At 38.6% G+C, this 20,137-nt stretch overlaps 1 long non-coding RNA gene across 7 annotated transcripts in view; it reads right to left on the bottom strand.

Moving 5' to 3' along the window:
• LOC140635963 (uncharacterized) overlaps positions 1-19,178 on the bottom strand; it is a 176,078-nt gene extending 156,900 nt beyond the window's left edge. For 2 of the 7 annotated variants that reach the window (XR_012033336.1, XR_012033332.1), the window contains exon 1: positions 18,948-19,100. This is a non-coding gene — a long non-coding RNA (uncharacterized lncRNA). Of the gene's footprint in view, positions 1-18,947 lie in introns of all 7 variants that reach the window. The other 5 variants (XR_012033331.1, XR_012033337.1, XR_012033334.1 and 2 more) reach the window with 5 other exon arrangements.
• Positions 19,179-20,137: the final 959 nt, after the last annotated feature.

Consider the following 20,137-nt stretch of genomic DNA (forward strand, 5'->3'; position numbering starts at 1 on the left):
GGCCAACAGAAACAGCTACAACCAGGAGTCCCTGGGTGGCTCAGCGGTTTAGCGCCCGGCTTTGGCTCAGGGCGTGATCCTGGGGTCCTAGAACCGAGACCTGCATTGAGCTCCCTGCATGTGGAGTATGCTTCTCCCTCTGCCTGTATCTGTGTCTTTCATGAATAAATAAAGACTTTTTAAGAAGAAGAAGAAGGAGAAGAAGGAAAGAAGAAGGAAAGAAGGAGGAGAAGGAGGAGAAGAAGAAGAAGGAAGAAGAAGAAGGAAGAAGAAGAAGGAAGAAGAAAGAAGAAGAAGAAGAAGGAAGAAGAAGAAGAAGAAGAAGAAGAAGGAAGAAGAAGAAGAAGGAAGAAGAAGAAGAAGGAAGAAGAAGAAGAAGGAAGAAGAAGAAGGAAGAAGGAAGAAGAAGAAGAAGGAAGAAGAAGAAGAAAGAAGAAGAAGAAGAAGAAGAAGAAGAAGAAGAAGAAGAAGAAGAAGAAGAAGCAGCAGCAGCAGCAGTAACAACCAGAAGTTAGGTAACATTAGCTTCTGAGTTGTGCCTGTAGAATTTGAACTCAGGTCGCCTTTTTTTGCAGTGCCTTGGCCCTCTCTGCTTCTTCTCTTTTCCTTTTAATTGCTTTCAACTTAGCTCCAATACCACTTACTTCCTGTATTTGTCCCTCTAAGAGAGTTTGTGTCAGAGTCATGGCAGTTTAGGAAGACTGAAATGATACGGAAGAAAAAAAAATCCTCTTACCTTCCTCTCTCCACACAAGCCTTTGTTGTCATGCCCTGTGGATTCTTGAATGATGCTGTTTGTAATGCACATCAACAATACTTCCATACCCATATATTCAATTCACAAAGAACTTTTGTGTGTATTGTCTAACATAAATCACCTTTAATGAAAAAAAGAGAAATGTTGGGGATCCCTAGGTGGCGCAGCGGTTTGGCACCTGCCTTTGGCCCAGGGCGCGGTCCTGGATATCCGGGATCGAATCCCACGTCAGGCTCCCGGTGCGTGGAGCCTGCTTCTCCCTCTGCCTGTGTCTCTGCCTCTCTCTCCCTCTCTCTGTGACTATCATAAATAAATAAAAATTTAAAAAAAAAAAAAAAGAGAAATGTTACCCAAAGAATGGTTGTTTACAAGTTGAAATTTTGTGATGAAACGTTTCATCAATGCTTCAAGGGTTTCTGCTACCCAATTAAGTTTGCCAGACTTAGCAAATGACAAGACACTCACTTAAATTTGAATTTCAGACAAACAAGTAATCCTTTTTTAGTATATGTATATCCATGCAATATTTGGAACATATTATACTAAAAAATTACTTGTTTATCTGAAATTTGAATTTAACTGGGCACTCTGTGTTTTACCTGGTAACCCTATTGGTAAAGAATAACCTAAAAATCCTCTTCTAGGGACCCCTGGGTGGCGCAGCGGTTTGGCGCCTGCCTTTGGCCCAGGGCGCAATCCTGGAGACCCGGGATCGAATCCCACGTCAGGCTCCCGGTGCATGGAGCCTGCTTCTCACTCTGCCCGTGTCTCTGCCTCTCTCTCTCTCTCTGTGACTATCATAAATAAATAAAAAAATTTAAAAAAAAATCCTCTTCTAGCCAGGCTGTTTAGCAAGTAATTATTTGAATAGACAACCACTAGTAAGTAGGCCTCTTTTTTAAATGAAGCCACAGTAACTTAGTAAAGCAGAGATCCTCTTTGTAAAACAATTATGCCCTAATTATTGCCCTTTTTGCGCAATACGCTTCTGAAAGTACTCTACACATTAAAAAGCATAATTTTAAAACAGAATCATCCCCACGTAAGTCTGTTTCTGGCTCAAACAACACAGAAACACGTTGATTAAAAAAAAAAAGACATAGGCAGCAAAGAAAGTGATGAATGTCAGTTATCTTAAAAGACAAAGACATTAAAATAAATGATAAAATACTGCCTTTCCCAGACATCATTTTAACCAACCAGAATATAATCGACTCTGTGTATTCTGTTTCTTAAATATGATATATTAAGGTCTTACTCTGTTTTTGGCAGAAGGTATGATATTTATAGGAAATAACCTCAAAGACTGTAGGAGCCAGGTGATTCAGAAATGACAATGCTGTATTTCTGGACATATGACCTGTACGAGGTAGGTCTTAAGAAGAAATCCAGAGCTGCATGGAAATTGAAATTCGCCACGCACAGAGTTAAGGACCACTAACAGAGGCCACTTTACTTACCCTTCATGGTGTCCCTGACCTCTATCTCCATCAATTCGTGCCCCATTGCTATTGTCAGAGAAACAGTTTTCTGTGTGACGTAATGCTGAGTCAGCCCAATGTGAAGCACCCGTGTTTGTCAGGGTCTTATATTCAGATTGGAAAGTTACTTCTGCTGAAATTATTGTTCTAGAATCCTATAAGCACAACTGTCTTGGAGAAGAAAAAACTGAGGTCACATTCACCTCAGACTTACACAGTGTTTAGAAAAAGATATGAGCAGTGATGTTCTCCTAACCCATCCTTGGGAAAGTGCAAGCGCCTCTAGGGTATAAACATGGGCCATGCCCCTCCCTGTATGACTTATAGAATGAGTGTTCTCATAAATAATACATGAAAGATGCTGCAATTGCATTGTTTTGAAGCTGAAGGTCATCAGTATTCTTTCCAAATTATCACAGTGGCGATTCTATTTTCCTAGAACTTGGTTGTTGAAAGAGGTTATTCCAAAATTGTTTGCATCTGTTTAGGACATGAGGCTCATGTCTGACCAACACAAACAACCAAAGGGCAGGTCATTTATTAGAGATAAAACCAGACTACAGGAAAAACTCACAATATTTAGTATTAGGCTATCTTCTCTATGTAACAATATGAGACATAAGGAGCTCTTGTAACACAGTAGCTCTCGGAATATAAAATCTATGCCTATTCTGACTGACTTTGTTATTTAAATAACAGAGTGTTAAAAATAAAACTTCATCTTTTCCTTTTGTCTCTCTTTAATTCTGTAAAGTTCCAATATGCCTGCTTATGACTCCCTAGGAAAGACAACAATCATCAAACCAACAAAAAAATTACTTAGCACTTAATGAACTTGGCGACATATTAAAGCCTATGAGGGGTAAAAAAAAAAGATAAACAGGGTACGGTCCTTGTCCCCACAGAATTTAATGAGCTTACACTCTAGCAGAGAACTGGACTACAAAACAGAAGTAACTATACTATAAATTAGAATCAGTGCCCAAACAGAGAAGTAAATAGTTAAGAAAACACATAGAAGGAGAAGTTTAATTTAGGGTTTCCAGGAAGATAGCTTCTGGGTCTTAGGCAGTGGGTAGGATTTCATTTAGCAGGTTTGGGGGAGAAACAAAAATTCCAAATGTGTGTTAAGTAGTTCAAAAGCATAGAAGTAATAGATGGTGGGAAAGGGGCCACAAAATGGTTGGGCATAGGATGGCTGAGAAAGAACAGGAATGACAGGGATGCCTGGGTGGCTCGTGGTTGAGCCTCTGCCTTTGGCTCAGGTCATGATCTCGTGATCTCATGATCCCGGTCCTGGGATCGAGTCCCGAATTGGGCTCCCTACATGGAGCCTGCTTCTCCCTCTGCCTGTGTCTCTGCCTCTCTCTGTGTCTCTCATAAATAAAAAAAATAAAATCTTAAAAAAAAGGAATGATAAATTTGAGGATAAATCATAAATAACAGAGTGCTCATTGTGATAGACTTCTAGTCTGCTTTTTTGTTCTGTTGTTTATTTTTTGCTTACCTAATAGCTGCTTCCAGTGTCCATTTTCCTTATTCTGGCAACAGCATCAGATTTTTTCTTGAGAGAAGCCAGTTGCTGTTCCAGTAGGGCTAAAGACAGCAGAGAGTATGAAGAAAAGAGGTCTAGGACAGAGCCTTGATGTATCTCAGTGTTTCATAACCACATGGAAGAGGGCAACCCATACAGGAGGCAGAGAAAAGATGGGAAAAGAAGTAGGAGTGGGCTGGCAAGAAGAAGGTGAGGAACTCGACTGCCAGAATAGACAATTTTTCCAAGTTTTTAAGGGAACTTAGCTGTAAAAGAAAGATGACTGATGAGGCAGGGAAACAGAAGGAAATGATGGATCAAGTGAAGGCTTGTTTTTAATTGGAGGTACTTAAGCATGATTAAAAATTGATGGAAATAATCTAAGAGAAGGGTGACGATGCTTGAGAAAAAGGAAATCATACTTTAGATCCTGTTATCCACCGCAGACTGCAGAAGTACTGCTGACCCATGTAGTAGGCTCTCAGATTTTCTCAAATCCCATCAATTAAACCAAACAGCAGAACAGTTTAAACAATAAATACATAAACAAAAAGAGAAGAGAAATAAACAGCGTGGGATTCCTGGAAGGTGGGAGGTGACGTGCTTCAGAGTACAGATTGGCAAGCCCTTGGGCAGGATGGGGATGACAAAGCAGTGCCCACGAGAAGACAATGCATACATGTTTGGTACCAAGAAAAGAGGGCATGCTCAGACAAGGAATATTTGCTGTATATAGTAGCAGGAACACACGTGACATGAAGTTAGGGACCACGGTGGACAAGAGATAAAAGGGGGAAATAAAATTGGAGGGCAGCAATAAGCTGCTGCAGGAACCACGATAGGTTAACTTTCTAAATACAAGTATTTATTTGCACACTGACACGGCATATCCATGAAAGCAGCTAACGGAGGAGACATATTTGCAGATACTTAAAAATGACTCACTCTTGAAAATAGGTTAAGGAAATTGTCAGTAAAAATAATGCCTTTAATCCTCCCACGTTAGACTGGATACACAAAGGTTTCAATGACAGACCCATTTCAAAAATGAGTTTTGAAACCAACAACCTAAGTCTGTGTTGCCAACTGGTTAATATGCTCACCCTGAGAGCCACTCATTTATATGAATTACATACACTATGGTTACTGACGACCACACCAAACATTCAAATTTAATCAGTATAAGGAATAAATGGATTGTTTAAATAAATAAATAAATAAATAAAATAATGGCTTTGTCTTTGCTGCTTGGTTATAAAAGCCTTATTCCATCACAAATATTTTAAAGGTATCATAAACAACAATCCACTCACATAAATCAGAGCATATACCTTGCAAAGCAATATCACTGATGTCTATTATCTGGCTGTGATTGATTATCTGCTTATCCCAAACTCATCTAAGTGCCAATCCAGATTGTACACTGAAAGCAGGTTTGGTTCTAAAAATAGGGGGAAAAATTTTTTTTCCAGAGCCAATGCATTAGTGGTCTAGAATTTTTAATTACTCATCTTAAACATATTCACAATCTGAAATAAAAGTAATTGTTAAGTAGTAGTATCTTGAGTAGCCAAGGTAACCTGGGAGACAGACAAGATACCTGCATGATACTTGAGAAGGAAGTTCCTGGTATATGATTTTGAAAGCAGCTTTGTTTAGTTGACATTCAGTAAAGGCAAAAAAAAAAAAAAAAAAGGATCTACTGAGCATTCCCAGCTTGTGTTTATCTTGCTACGTATCAGTTTTTTATCAGAGCAATCATCTTAACACTAGTTTTAAAAAATTTGTCACTGATTATGTGCTATTTTTACATGTTCTGAATCTTACTATTCTCTTTTGTTTAGATTCTTTAGCCAACCTTCCCGTTCATGATACATTTTCTCATGCATATCTTCTCATCACCAGTCAAAACCCAGTTTAAAAGGCTACCTCCTCCAGAAGCCTGGGTGGCTCAGCGTTTGAGCGGCTGCTTTTGGCCCGGGGTGTGACGCCGGGGTCCTGGAACTGAGTCCTGCATCGGGCTCCCCACGGGGAGCCTGCTTCTCCCTCAGCCTGTTTCTCTGCCCCTCTCTGTGTCTCTCATGAATAAATAAAATCTTTTTAAATAAATAAATAAATAAATAAATAAATAAATAAATAAATAATAAAATGCCACCTCCTCCATGAAGCCTTCCCAAACTTCAATTAATAAATCAACCCCTCCCCACCTCCTCACATGCCATTTTATATATAGACCTGTATCTGCCTCTAGACCTTTTTGCATCCTGAGCACCATTCCTGAAACTGTAATGTCAATAAATTCAAGATTTTAAAAGTCACTAGAATAGAGATAGGCACTAAAATAACTGTAATGACATCTCGAGCAGTTCCTTAATGTTATCCTGGTTATCCATATTTCTTCAGACAACACTCCAATGCAAGCCCTTGGGCTCACCCATCCTGTTTTGGACTCACCCTCACACAGTCCTGTGTTTACAACTTTGTTCTCGTATTTGCACCCACGTCCCAATCTCTCTCACTTTACTCTCTCCCTCTCTTTCTCTCTCTCACCAGAATGTATATTTCTACATTAGGAGACAATGAGAAGTCTGTATTCTCTCCGCTGCTTATAGCTATTTTCAGACTGTTCTTAGTGCCTTTTTATCTGCAAAACCCTCTTCCCCTGACGTTCATGGTATGTTTATTTATTACCAGCTTCTCCACCTCCTTGTCAACTTCAATCACCTATTTCCAGACTGTTACCCGAAAGTCATTGATGACTGTAGCGCCCAATTCACATGTTTCCTTTCACGTCTTACACTATCATGGGCAACTTCAACAATTATGTGGGAGTGCTTATTTCCACCACCTAAAACACTATCTGTATGTTTAAGCACCTTCCATGTGCTGTGTAACTACCTTCATGAATTATCTTGTTTAATCTTCCCACTTATCCCATGAGGCACATGCTACAATTAAGCTCATTTTAAAGATTTTATTTATTTACTTGACAGAGATGGAGAGAAAGAGAGCACAAGCAGAGAGAGTAGCAGGGAGGGGGAGAAGCAGGCTCCTCACTGAGCAGAGAAGCCAACATGGGGTCCATCCCAGACCCCAGGATCATGACCCCAGCCAAAGGTAGATGCTTAACTGACTGAGCCACCCAAGCACCCCAAGCCCATTTTAGATATGAGAAAATGGAAGCTTAGATATTCCTACTGGCTCTTGGCCAAGATCCCACAGGTAGTAAGTAGCAGAGCTGAGAGGACAACTCTGGCAGCCTGAACACCACTACCCTCCACCGTCCCTAGACTCATGGAAAAACCGCAGCTCCTTGATTTCCCAAATGCGTTGGCCTCTCCCTTCAGAACAACAAACGCCAGTACCAAACCAGGAGTCTGTGGACCCTGGAAACTGCTCCCGTATGAAATCTTCCAAATCGCATTACACCTTCTCCCTCCACCTCACCTGATTGCTTACCCCATTCCCACATGTTCTTCGACCCCATGGAAATTTCAGTCCTCCTGTTTACCCCACAGTAATCTCCCTTCCTCACACTTTCTAGACCATTAATAGCCCTCTAACCTGCACCTCCAACAAGCTAACCTCCTGTTCTCCAGCCTTACCAGTCCCCAAATTTCTCATGATCCACTTTAATCACGTGCCTTCCCCCTCCTATATCTAGCCCTCACGTTACTGAGACATTCAGCAGCATCTAACTGGGATGCTATCTCCTTACCCTACAGTGCTTGTGGTTGGGATTTCCTGGTTTCTCTATTTCCTGACCTCTTTCTAAGAATCTCTATTTGCCTTTTCTGCCCAACCTTTCGATGTTGGTTTTCAAGCCAGTTTTCTCACCAGCTCTTTTATAATTTTAAAATAATGTTTATTATGACCTATTTTAAGAGCACAGAAAGTACAAAGTGTAAGATGACAAATAAAAAAAAGGATTGCTCAGATTTGTCAGATCTTTTTTTAGAGAAAGAAATTACAAATACAATAACGCTCCCCCCACCCCGGCATTCCTCATCAATACCATTCTCATACCTCACTTTTAGAGGTAAAACCAGAATCCTGATTTTGGTATTCATCATTCTTGTGCGTATTTCTATAATGTGTGAAGATTTTTAACAATTTATATACACACAAAAAAAACAATTTATATACACATATAATAATTTTGCAGGTTTTAAATTTTTACGGTATCAGTGCTAAAGAAAAAGAAAAAGAAAAGAAAAAAGAAAACTATAAAGTCCTGAAAAGACATAGAGGAACTTTAAATAAATATTACTAAGCGACAGAAGCCAATCTGAAAAGACTACATACTGTTTGATTCCAAGTATATGACATTCTGAGTAAGGTAAAACTGTGAAGACAGTAAAAATATCAGTGGCTCAGGGTGCGATTCCTGAGTCCAAGGATCGAGTCCCACATGCAGCCTGTTTCTCTGCCCTCTGCCTATGTTTCTGCCTCTCTCTGTCTCTCATGAATAAATAAATAAAATATTAAAAATAAATAAATAAAATTTTAAAATAATAATAAATAAATAAATATTTAGTCATGTTTTTCTGATGAGCTCAGCATAAGATTTTTTCCTACAAGAATGTCTATCATTACCACAAGCAGAAATTAGGTTACATTTACTTTCTAATATTCATAGTATTATTTAATATTCATATCTGGCTTGATAAAATGTAAAATTAATCAACCATTCTGTTCTCCTCCTGAACAATATAAGAACCTAAAAACACTTTAATTTTAATATCCCTCCTATTTTAGCAGTTGTGTTTATTCAGAATTTTAGTATTAACTTATTTTTATATTTCCTATTATCAGTCATAGTTGCATGTGTATATATACATATATGTGTGTACATATATAAATTATATATAATTTCTTTAGTTAGGGAAATTACATATATAATAAATGTACATTAAATTTTTATGTTTTATAATTATATACTTATATAATTGTGTAGCACTATTATATATTATACATGTATATACTTTGTTACATATATATGACATATATAATTTCTCTAAACTGTTTTCTAGGTTATTTTCTCAAAAATATCTTCCACTTCACTAATTTTCTCTGTAGCTGTGGCTAATATGTTACTTAACCTATCTACTGAGTTTTCTATTCCACTGACTGTACTTTTCATTCCTAGAAATTACTTATTTTTCTAATCTAGTCTTTTCTCAGTGTCTTATTTTTTCTATATTTTCAATAATTTTATGAATTCATTCTTTCCAAAAATTCTTATGATTTCTACCAGATTATTTCATTATTCAAAGTTCTATAGAGTATAATCCTGAGTTTTTTGTGCCCAAAGACTTTTGATGGTTCTTTTTTGGGAATTCCTATGATGTTTTAAGGTACATTAAATGTTCAATATCTTGATTATTTTGATGATTACATAACTACATACATTTGTCAAATTTACAGTCTGTGAATATACCTCAATGTGATTAAAAATGTTTTTGAACCCCCCCCCCAAAATTTTTTTGATACAAAGTTTTATGGGAAAATTCCCACGAGATTTTTTTTTTTTTAAATCTCAAAACCAAAGTAGAACAGTTTACTCGTCTTCTTTCTGTGCCAGTGGGCATTTTTTTTCCCTAATCCACCAGTTGAAGTACTTATATCCATTCAGGGATCCCAAATGGGTTTGAATTTTAATACTCTACTTCACTGGGAACAAAAGCTTCATCTCTTGACCACATGTGTGTTACAACCCAATCATCTAGGTTACTGAAAGCTGCAAAACCTCCACTTCATTCCAGCAGGCAGGCACCACCTCAGCTTACTCATTTACCATTATAATTTTGAGAGAGTCATAATCTAGAAGGAGTGAAGGAAGCTTTCTGCTCCTTCTCTGTTTCTGACTCCTGGAAATACCCATGACTTTCTGAGTGAGTGCAGCTCTGCTCTAGGAAAATGCTGCATTGTATCTTTGATCTGTATGTGTTTGTAGGGGTGTGTTCTCAAGTTTTCTGGTCTGCCATATTTTCCAGGACCAGAACTGTCCTTCTTTCCTATTATTCTATAAACTGTCAGTGAATAGCATGTATTCCCATGGCTTCAACTGTTATTTACAGGTTGATTAACTCCCAAACCCATTTCTCTAGGATTGACATCTCATTTCAGTTCCAGGAATATAATCTATTTCATAGGTAGATATTCCCACTTTAATATCCCATAAAATCTTAAACTCTACCATATTTTCATATTTAAACTTCCTCAAAACTGTATCTTTTTTCCCCAACTGTGACATCACCATCCCATCACTTTCCCATGTCATAGATCTGACAGTTTTCCTCTACTTTTCTCCTTCCTTATCCCATCAATACTACAGTTATATTCCTTAATATTCCCCCAGATGAGTTCCCTCCTCTCCATTCTCACGGCCTTCATGTGTACCTCCCTTGAGAGTCTCCCCAAAACTATTCTCTACAGTTAACAGTCTATCTTTTGGATTTCTACCACAAACAACAAACCCAAATGTCACTCTTCTCTTTAAAACCCAAAATATAACAAAAAAAAGTAAATAAATAAAGTAAAATCCAAAACAATTATCCCACTGCATATATAAGGAAGCCCACATTCCCTAATTTAATGTCACATCCTTTCATGGCCTCGCTTTTTTTTTTTTTCCAGTGACAACTCCTGTTAGCTCTCTCAGAAGCTCTAGGTTTATTGAACATTTTACTTCCCTAAGTGCAACATGCTCTTTGACACAACCAAATCTTCACACATGAGAATGAAGCTTCTTTGGCCTAGAGATTTTCTGGCATCCTTGTCATCCATGTCAGTTCAAAAAGCATGTTCTCTCTTACATGTTCCCTAACCTTTCAGAACCCTGCCCCAGCCGTCAGGAGTCCCTCTGAACTCCCAGGGTACATGATGCCAGATGCCACTCAACACATTGTTTTGAAAAACTATTTAGACTTCTATCTCCTCCACTATACCATCAATTCCTTGAGGGAAGGGGGCATTGTGTATTATTTATGTTACCGCTCCTAATTCCTAGCATAGTCCCTGGCCCATAGTAAATATTCTGCTGACTCATCAATAAAAATTGTCATACTTGCAATTTAGAAAAGACTACATGATCTCTTGGGTCTCTTCCAGATATAAGATCTATGTTCTTATACCATCAGTCAAGGGTGAAAATAATTTTACCTACAACTATACAGGTAAAATGTGTCTGTTCTTTTTCTCTTTGTAAGCCTTATATTATAGGCATTCTGTAATGTACATGTCACTCTAAGTTGTCCCATAGGCTGCCACTTCCAGCTTCGGTCTATTTTTTAGAATTCATAGGGATAAGTGTACATTATCCTCTCTTAAAGCAAATGGCACTTCAGCTTGACCAAGTTTAATGTCCATATAAAAATCAGAAATGCTACAAATTGAGGCATATAGAAACATTTTTCATCTCTCCTTCAGGCTCTGTCTGCCATCTGCATCCTGCATCCCCACTGCTAACCTGCATCTGACCACTTTCAATCTAGAAACCTCATTCTCTGTGGAATACTTGAATCAGAACTAATTATAGCAATAACTAAAATGGTCCTATGAATGCATGCACTGCACAACAAGAATACTTTTACTGGATTACTTAGCCGTGGCATGCTAGGTCTGTTAATGTGCTCTGCCTGGCTTCACTGCAGACCTACTTCAGAAAATGTAAGGCTGCAGTTAAAGTAATAGAAGGCCAAAGAAACCTGAAGAAATAAAGAATCAAATTCATCTCCTTGGGAATATGTTTTAAAACAATCTTCTAATGGAAACAAGGGACTTAAGAGGTTCATTTCAGAGCAGATGTCAAAATGGAGCCGGGTCAGTTTTGAGGTTTTTGTTCACTGGTTGGCTTTCTGCTGCATCAGTTTACTTGAGGTTAGAAGAGCAGCCGGAGACAGCACTCAGAGCAAAAAGTTGTACAAGGCTTTGTGATACTCAAACTCCCTTAATGTGCTGCAACCCCCTGAGAAGGAAAGGATAGAGAACCAGGCCGTTCCCTGGTTCTCTCTCTCTCTCAGTTATAAACGAAGGGCTCTTGTTCCCTGAAGAGCAAATGGAAACTTAATTCAGTATGGTACTGCCAAAGCATCAAAGCAACCAGCTGGGTCTTTAGCTAATTCCATCAAAATGGAAGAAAATATGGGAATAAACAGGCAACAACAGGACAAAGGCTCAAGACAGAGGGCATATAGCATGGCAGTCGATACTTGGACTATGAATCAAAAGGAGCTGGGCTTAAAACTTAGTTCTTCCGTTTAGAGCTGTATGATATGCCCTCTTAGAGCCTTAAGGTCTCTGCCTGTAAGAGAAGAATGAAGCTTTCAACTAAGCTTCAAAAAATTACATTCATCAATAAATTTAAGTTACCTTAACATTTACTCCTCAGTAGTACAAGATAGCAAGTGGTATATGAACAAGAAGTTGGATCTATTATTTCCTTCTTTAATGACTACCATAGAAGAAACTTGATGGACCAATGCAACAAACATCTGAATTGGTTCTCTAGACACTATCCACCTCTTCCTCTGTCTCATCACTTCGCCTTCAATAAACCCTTTTTTTTTTAAGATTTATTTATTTATTTATTCATGAGAGACAGAGAGAGAGAGAGAGGCAGAGACACAGGCAGAGGGAGAAGCAGGCTCCCTGCGGGGAGCCAATGTGGGACTTGATCCCGGATCCTGGGATCACGCCCTGAGTCGAAGGCAGATGCTCAACCTCTGAGCCACCCAGGCATCCCTCACCTTCAACAAACCTTCGGTGAATCTAGTCTATCACAGGATTTTCCACTTTATACTATAATAATCATATAAAGTAACATTCCTAAACTGGCATCGTTTCTATGATTTTCAAACATAAGATACTATCATACATCAAATTACCATCAATGCTAAACATGTAAAATGTTACAAAAAGCACTACAACCATGAGAGTTGAAGTTAGGAGCTAAAATCAAATTTAATTTAGATTTTATTTGAAAACATTCTAGTGTTATGGTTCTGTGGCTTTAGAAAAAATACTCATGACTGGTTCTGGTTTGAATAGGTTGACTAGGTTAAAACTAAAACATTTCTCCATTGGTTTGTGGTTAACCGATTAATTTATTGCTTCAGAAACTGAAGTTGGTTAGCTAGCCCCAGGTTTGGGTTCCTGGTTCAATTCAGTTCAAGTTCCTGGCAAGTGTATGATTCCTAATTTATCACGTACTAAATATCCCAACTTCCTCAACAACCACAAGTCCTCCACAAACCACAAACTCTCTTACTCTGGTAAGATAACAAATGTGCTAGAAAGAGGCTGCCCAGAATACCAACCCAAAGTAGAGCAGAAGGCAGGCAACACCCAGTCTGAGAGCAGAGAGGACCTCTACAATTCTACTTACAGCTGAGGATGGTAACTGAACTGAAATGTGTGCCTTTCTTAGATATTAGAAATCTTTATCTTGGCAACTCTTAACCATATATCTGGACATAAACGCATAGGTCTTTTAGATAGATGTGTGTCATCATTTACAAATAATTGTCTGATTTTTTTCAAATGGATATATTAAGATGCAGACGTATACATTCATATATAACGATTGTATGTATATATGTATGCATTGATGAATTATTCTGTTACATGCTTTCTTTTTTTTTTTAGATTTTTATTTATTTATTCATGAGAGATAGAAAGAGGCAGCAGAGACACAGGCAGAGGGAGAAGCAGGCTCCTCGCAGGGAGCCCAATGTGGGTCTTGATCCCAGGACCCCAGGATCACGGCCTGAGCCGAAGGCAGACGCTCAACCACTGAGCCACCCAGGCGTCCCATGATATGCTTTCTTGTCTAGGAGAAAAATGCATGGAGCTACAGGGGTTACACATCTGGGAGTGTCTCCCACATTTGGGCATAAATTGTATGTGGCAACAGAAAAAATGTGACAGCAGGTACCTTGTTTGGCATTTGTTTATTTCTGTTCATACCATAGGATAAACTTGTTTATGAAGACATGAGAATTTGGGCAGTAGGCTAAGGGTTGAGATACATCCACAGGAACTACAGGTCTTGGATTCCCTGAAGCACTGAAATGGCTAAAAGAGAGTAAGTGAGGCCCATTAAAGCCAATTTGCACTGAGAATAACCAGCTCTAGCAATATCACAGGCACCTTGATAAGATTGGTTGACCTTGGTTAGTGCAAATTTGCATGAGCTTGAGCAATAAGTATCAAAACCAGAAACTTCTCAATACTCCAAATTTATGTTCTGGAATGTGCAGCAGAAAAGGAATTTAGAGACCTCCTATTTGGGACGCCTGGATGGCTCAGAGGCTGAGCATCTGCCTTGAGCTCAGGGCGTGATCCAGGATCTGGGACTGAGTCCTGCATCGGGCTTCCCGCAGGGAGCCTGCTTCTTCCTCTGCCTGTGTCTCTGCCTCTCTTTCTGTGTCTCACATAAATAAATAAATAAAATCTTAAAAAAATAAAATAAAACCTCCTACTCTGTGGTCTCTAAATTTAACTGGCCATCAGAATCAGTTGCAGAGCCTTATATAAAAGATCTATTGAGGGAGACAAACCATAAGAGACTCTTAATCATAGGAAACAAACTGAGGGTTACTGGAGGGACAGGGGTGAAGGGATGGGGTTACTGGGTGATGAACATTAAGGAAAGCATGCGATGTAATGGGCACTGGATATTATATTAAGACTGATGAATCACTGATCTCTACCTCTGAAACCAATACATTATGTATTAAGAATTCAATTTGAATAAAATTTAAATTAAAAAAAGAAAAAGAGAAGAAAAGATCTATTGAATAAGAACGTCCAGCGCTGGAAACTAGAAATCTAGGATCTTAGGAAGCACCTCAGGAAATTCCAATGCTTAGTCAGCTTTGGACACCACTGATCTAGTCCATCCTCCTTCTTCCATTTAGAATAATATAACTGAGACAACTCCGCAGTCATTAACAATCATGACTAATATGTGTAAAGTGCCTGCTGTGGACCCTTTAACACACCTTCCCTCTAATCCTTGCAAAGACTCTTAAATTCATGCTGTGAGTTAACAACTTCTGTGATCCCTTCTCTCTAGGAGTTCGACACTATTCTCATGTAGTTTATCTTTGCACGTGCTTTTGATGGACATTATTAGGTTTCCATGTGGTAATTCAGAAAGTCCTGCCATCCTGAAGATAAAGTGATTGAATGGCATTTTTCATCAACAGCAGGTTCTCGGGGATGTTTCCTAGGTCCTTCAAGGCAAACACTACACGGTCCTCGGGGCTGCGGCATGCCAAAGCCCGTAATGGTCAAGGAGATTAATGAAGTCTTAGGAAATAAATATATTCATGATTCACACATGAGTATAAGTTACCCGACGCAAACCCGTGGTGCTTGATCACCAGGCACTCTCAAGACCAGGGCTCCCAGATTTCAACCTCTTCTTCCCACCTCCAACCATTTCCACACTGGGCAACATATGGTTTAGATTGATGGGCCCACCCAGAATATTAAGACACTTGGCTTCGTGACAAGATTTTCATACAGGAAATGGTTTGGCTTTTATTAAAAATATCCACAATGAAACAAGTTTAACTCCAAGAAGTTTTGTTGCTGATGTTTTTACCGCTGCTCACTTCCAGAATTTCTAGTAACAAACACTTTGACTTTAACCAAAATCCAAATGAATGTTTGCTTTCTTTATTTAAATTTATTTATTTTTTTAATGTTTCAGTTTTCAAATGACTGTTTGGCATCCTATCGAGAATTCACCTGTTGAGCATAGTTTGCCAAAAGGATAAAATGACAATATCCCTGGCAACATTACCACCAGTTCGTGCCACTGGCCCTAAGCTCTGTACATCATTTCTAAACCCAAATCAAAGCCTCCCAAAGGAAAGTTTTGGGAACATAAAGACATAGCTAATACTCTTGAAAATAGTGATTTTTGAGGAGGTGCCTGACTGGCTCCATGAAAAGAGCATGGGACTCAATCTTAGGGTCATGAGTTTGAGCCTCATGTTCGGTGTAGAGATTACCTAAGTTAAAAAATAATAAATAAATAAATAAATAAATAAATAAATAAATAAATAAATAAAGACTTAAAAAGAAAAAATATTTTTCTAAATTGCCAGAAAATTGAATGGATCATATCACAATCGAGCTAAAAAGTTAGTATCTCCATAATAAATGCCAGGTACACTTCTTGTGATTATTTCATCTCCTTCAGTCAACTATGTCAATGATGTTACCTAAACGAATGGATGTAACAGGAAGGAGATACAATAGATTCTCCTACAAACCAAAAACTTCTAGAGTTGTATTTACAGAAACACAGGTTATTTGGGGAAATTCAGAATCATTAGGTCTCAGCTCATTTTACAGTTTTCCAAATCTATTGATGAATATTCTCACGCATGCTCCTCACAGAAATTACCAAAGGAAGCCATGCCGCAGTGGAAGAGGTATACTCTGAGGCAGGAAACTTGAGTCTGAGTCCAGGTTCTCGACTTAACTAGCTGTCTGATAGTTATTGAATCTATCTGAACCTCGGTGTCATTACCTGTAAAATATGCACTGTGGTAGATTAACTTGCTGGAAAGATTAAATGACATGAATACATAAAAATATCTAGGTCAGTTTCCAACTTATATACCTTCTCTCCCTGAAAATCCCAAAGGGTGTTTCTTATCTTCACAAAATGGTTCTAAGATACAAGAAGTCTGCAGGAAAAGCTAGTCAAAAGTATTAAAGAATGATGGAAGACTTTCATGGTGGTACACGAACTAAATTAATGGACTCCATTTCTTTATCCTCTGTATCCACCTTTTTTGCAATGTGACTCTGCAGTTCCTTCTAGGAAAAGTGGAGTGTATTTCCCTGCACCTTGGGTGTGAGACCAGTTGTGTGACTCGTTTTGGCCAATGAGATGTTAGCAAACTTGACTCAGGCAGAGATGTGAAAATGTGCTTTTGCATTTGCTTCGTGTCTGCTCTCTGCCCCTCACCATGGAATATGTCTGGGCGATCCTGCTGGTGATCCAGAGATATGTGGCCTGATTGCATACATCTTAGTCCACAGCCAGCAGCCACCAGACTTAAGAATAAGCCCAACGAAAGCCAGAACAACTGCCCAGCTTAGCCCAGCCAAAATTCCAAGCTCCAGATGCATGAGCTAAATAAATGTTTATTGTTTTTAAGCTGTATTTTTCTCAATGGAGTGTCAGTGAGAAAATTAAGCCCTGGAGGAAAAAATACTTGAGTGAATATTTTCCCCATTCTCCCAAACAGTATATAGTTAATTCGTTAATAGATGCCTTAGGGCATTAAGGCTTAACTATCTTCTGCAACTGGATGTTACAAGCTATTGCACTGTGGCTGGTTGTTGGATAGCATAATTGTTAACAATAGATAACACAACCATATATTAAAATGCTCTAAAAGTCATCATTCTTAAAATAATGTGTCACCAAAATGACAGACGAATAGACCAAAATTAAGTATCAAAAAAGTCTGAAATAGGGCACCAGCCTGGCTCAGTCAGTTGAGCATCTGCCTTCGGCTCAGGTTATGATCCTGGGGTCTTGGTTTCTAGCCCAATGTGGGGCTCCTTGCTCAGTGGGGAGTGTGCTTCTCCCTCTCTCTCTGCCCCTCCCCCTGCTTGTGCTCTCTCACCCTGTCTCAAAGAAATAAATCTTTTTTTTGAAGTCTGAACTACATATAAAATACAAAATAAAAGCATTTTAAGAAAGAAATAGAGCACTCATTGTAGTCTGTTGGGACAAGTGGCCACTATATGGAAAACAAAAACCTCACTACCTGACATCTTGCCCTCAGATACACTCCATACGGTTAAAAACTTAACCGTATGGAGTTTTACATATTCTTTTAAAGAAAGAGCTATAAAAAAATAAAAAATAAAAACAGTTATATTATTAAAGAATAGATAATAATTCATATCATCTTCCATTGAGAAAAGCCTTTTTGAGCATGATTACCAATAACAGAAGCCATAATACAACGATGGGTAGATCTACATAAAATTCAAAAACATCAGTGCATGTTTCAAAAGCTCTGGCACAAAATTTTTATATTTTGATACACAGTTAAAAGGTAAACATAGGGGATCCCTGGATGCCTCAGCGGTCTGGTGCCTGCCTTTGGCCCAGGCGTGATCCTGGAGTCCAGGGATCGAGTCCCATGACTGGCTTCCTGCATGGAGCCTGCTTCTCCCTCTACCTCTCTCTCTCTCTGTGTGTCTCTCATGAATAAATAAATAAAATCTTTAAAATAAATAAAATAAAATAATAAAATGTAAACATAAAATTTAATTTGGTAATAGCTATTAGCTGTGTATATGCTTTCGTAGCAAATATTTATTGAGCTTCTTCTGTATGCCAGAACTATGTATCTGTAGATTCAATAAAAAGCAGAAAAAAGAAAGTGGGAGGGAGCACAACCCCTAGTCTCACAGCACTTAGAAGTTTCCTGAAGGAGCCAGTATGTAGGCAAGTAAATAACTACAAGAGAGCATTCCAGTAAGAGGAAACTTCATGTGCAAAGATCCTGTGGGGGATGGAATTTGCTGTATTCCAGAGACTGAAATGAGGCCCAAGCAACAGGAACACAGCAAACACGTGAGAGACTGGCTCAAAATGAGCTAAAAAGGAACACAGGGGTCAGAAGCTGCAAGGCCTTGTAAGCCTGAGAAAGACATTTGATGTTTATCCTAAAAATAAAGAAAATTACTACTTCATGGGATGAGCACTGTATGTTACACTGTATGTTGGCAAATGGAACTTAAATAAAAAGGAATGGGGGCGGGGCCTCCGGGTGTCTCGGTGGTTGAGCGCCTGCCTTCGGCCCAGGACGTGACCTCGAGGTCATGGGATGGAGCCCCCCCCCCCACTGCGCTCTCCGGTGGAGCCTGCCCCTCCCTCTGCCTGGGTCTCGGCCACTCTCTGTGTGTCTCTCATGAATAAATAAATAAAATTTTTAAAAAATAAAAAAACAGAGAAAACCTCGAGGGCGCTGCTGCCCCAAACCCACGAGGGACACGTGCCCACACGCCCCACGGACGCCCGGAAGCCCTGTATATTCTGCGCCGGCCTCCCTACAAGGTCTAACGCATAACGGGGCGCACGGAGAGGTTAACGGCGATGACCAATCAGCAACTAGGGCCCCCTTACCAAGGCGCGGCGGGAAGGGCTCTGCGGGCCTGACCTCGGCCTTTCTCTCCAACTATGACGTCAAAGTCAGCCCCCTCGTGACGAGGCCAGACGACGGAGTGCCTCCGTGAAGGATGACGTGACCGGAAGGACGCCCGCCGCGCGCCGGAGCTAGGCTGCTATTGGCCGGCGGATGATTCGTCAGAAGGGGCGGCGGGGCTTCCAGGCCGCGGGGCGCCGCCGGGAGAGAGGAGCCGCCCGCGGCGAAACTGCGGATACGAGGGAACCACTAAGTAAGTAAGTAAGAAAGTAAGTAAAGTAAGTAAGAAAGAAAGTAAGTAAGTAAAAGTAAGTAAGTAAAAGTAAGTAAAAGTAAGTAAAAGTAGTAAAAGTAAGTAAAAATAAGTAAAAGTAGTAAAAGTAAGTAAGTAAAAGTAAGTAAAAAAGTAAAAGTAAGTCAGTAAAAGTAAGTAAAAAAGTAAGTAAGTAAAAGTAAGTAAGTAAAAGTAAGTAAAAGTAAGTAAAAAAGTAAGTAAAAGTAAGTAAAAATAAGTAAAAGTAGTAAAACTAAGTAAAAGTAAGTAAGTAAAAGTAAGTAAAAGTAAGTAAATAAGTAAAAGTAAGTAAAAGTAGTAAAAGTAAGTAAAAGTAAGTAAGTAAAAGTAAGTAAAAAAGTAAGTAAGTAAAAGTAAGTAAAAAAGTAAGTAAAAGTAAGTAAGTAAAAGTAAGTAAGTAAAAGTAAGTAAAAGTAAGTAAGTAAAAATAAGTAAAAGTAGTAAAAGTAAGTAAGTAAAAAAGTAAAAGTAAGTCAGTAAAAGTAAGTAAAAAAGTAAGTAAAAGTAAGTAAGTAAAAGTAAGTAAAAGTAGTAAAAGTAAGTAAAAGTAAGTAAAAATAAGTAAAAGTAGTAAAAGTAAGTAAGTAAAAGTAAGTAAGTAAGTAAAAAAGTAAAAGTAAGTCAGTAAAAGTAAGTAAAAAAGTAAGTAAGTAAAAGTAAGTAAGTAAATAAGTAAAAGTAAGTAAAAGTAGTAAAAGTAAGTAAAAGTAAGTAAGTAAGTAAAAGTAAGTAAAAGTAGTAAAAGTAAGTAAAAAAGTAAGTAAAAGTAAGTAAGTAAAAGTAAGCAAAAATAAGTAAAAGTAGTAAAAGTAAGTCAGTAAAAGTAAGTAAAAAAGTAAGTAAAAGTAGTAAAAGTAAGTAAAAATAAGTAAAAGT

The sequence above is a fragment of the Canis lupus genome, chromosome 6 (genome assembly GCF_048164855.1).
Source record: "Canis lupus baileyi chromosome 6, mCanLup2.hap1, whole genome shotgun sequence".
In the NCBI taxonomy this organism is placed as follows: domain Eukaryota; kingdom Metazoa; phylum Chordata; class Mammalia; order Carnivora; family Canidae; genus Canis; species Canis lupus.